We start from the raw sequence: 1,069 nt of genomic DNA, 5'->3' as shown, positions 1-1,069 counted from the left end.
CACTCCCTCCTGTGATCAGTCGCGACCTCAGTGCTTTCTTGTCCTATCTCCTTTTGTGAGGCAGCGTGGTGAAATCAGGCGCTCGTCAAAATAATCAAATTAGATAAACTGGCATTTTCCCGCAGGTTTGTGAAATTTTTTTTTTTTGGCATAACACCTTTCATGCTGTTGAAGAACACATTTTTGTGTGGATTTTACTGAAAAACGTTGATTAAAGGCACAAAAATTGTAATTTTTCATCTTTCACGGACTCTCAAGCTAATGAAAGAAAACTCATCTTTGGCGGCCATTTTCTCACTAATTTTACCTCCAAATCCTGCTGACCCCTACCTCCTTCATTCGTAAATATCCCGACTTCTATTCAAGATAAATGTTGTTTTTTTCTTCCAAAGCAAGACAAGCTTTAAGATAATACCAATAACTCTACATGCCCCAAAAATAAACGAGAGTTTGATTCCACCGTGTCGTGACAATTTTTTTTTTAACTTTGAAAATGTGACGTCTTCTTAAGCTGACTCTGTTTATGTACTGTTTTCACTGTTATCAAAACTGGAGATAAGACAAGAAAGTACTGAGGTCGCGAGCTTCTGTGTACAGCCCTTGTTGTGTTGCAAGTGCCGCAGAACTCTTATTAATGGCTAAAAACAAACAGTGCTAGATCAATGACTAGCAAACTGACAAGATGCTTCATTGTCTGCAGCCCGGTACCTATCCCTCCCTCCCCCCCCCCCACCCTGTGTGAAGTGGTAAATTCGTGTAAAATTAATTCCTCACAACGCCTTGCCCCAAAACAGTGGGTGGTTGGTGGGTGCCCTGATGTGGTTTGCTCCTTCTTTCCTATCAAACATCTATCGTCCTTATCTCTCCTCCTTTTTTGTGCATGTTGCTCTCTTGCAACACCCTTATTCTTCGGCTTATACACATGACCGTATTGTGATGCAAGTGCCGTGCCATAAAACTCATACGAAAGGTATGCCTCAAAGAGATCTGAACTCATGGCCTTTCGGTTGAGAGTCAGGCAATCAGCCTCACCAGTAGAATACGTCCCGAATTCCATCCCTCCTTCCCC

This window comes from Aplysia californica, unplaced genomic scaffold (genome assembly GCF_000002075.1).
Source record: "Aplysia californica isolate F4 #8 unplaced genomic scaffold, AplCal3.0 scaffold01053, whole genome shotgun sequence".
NCBI lineage: Eukaryota > Metazoa > Mollusca > Gastropoda > Aplysiida > Aplysiidae > Aplysia > Aplysia californica.
This window is presented reverse-complemented; position numbering follows the sequence as displayed.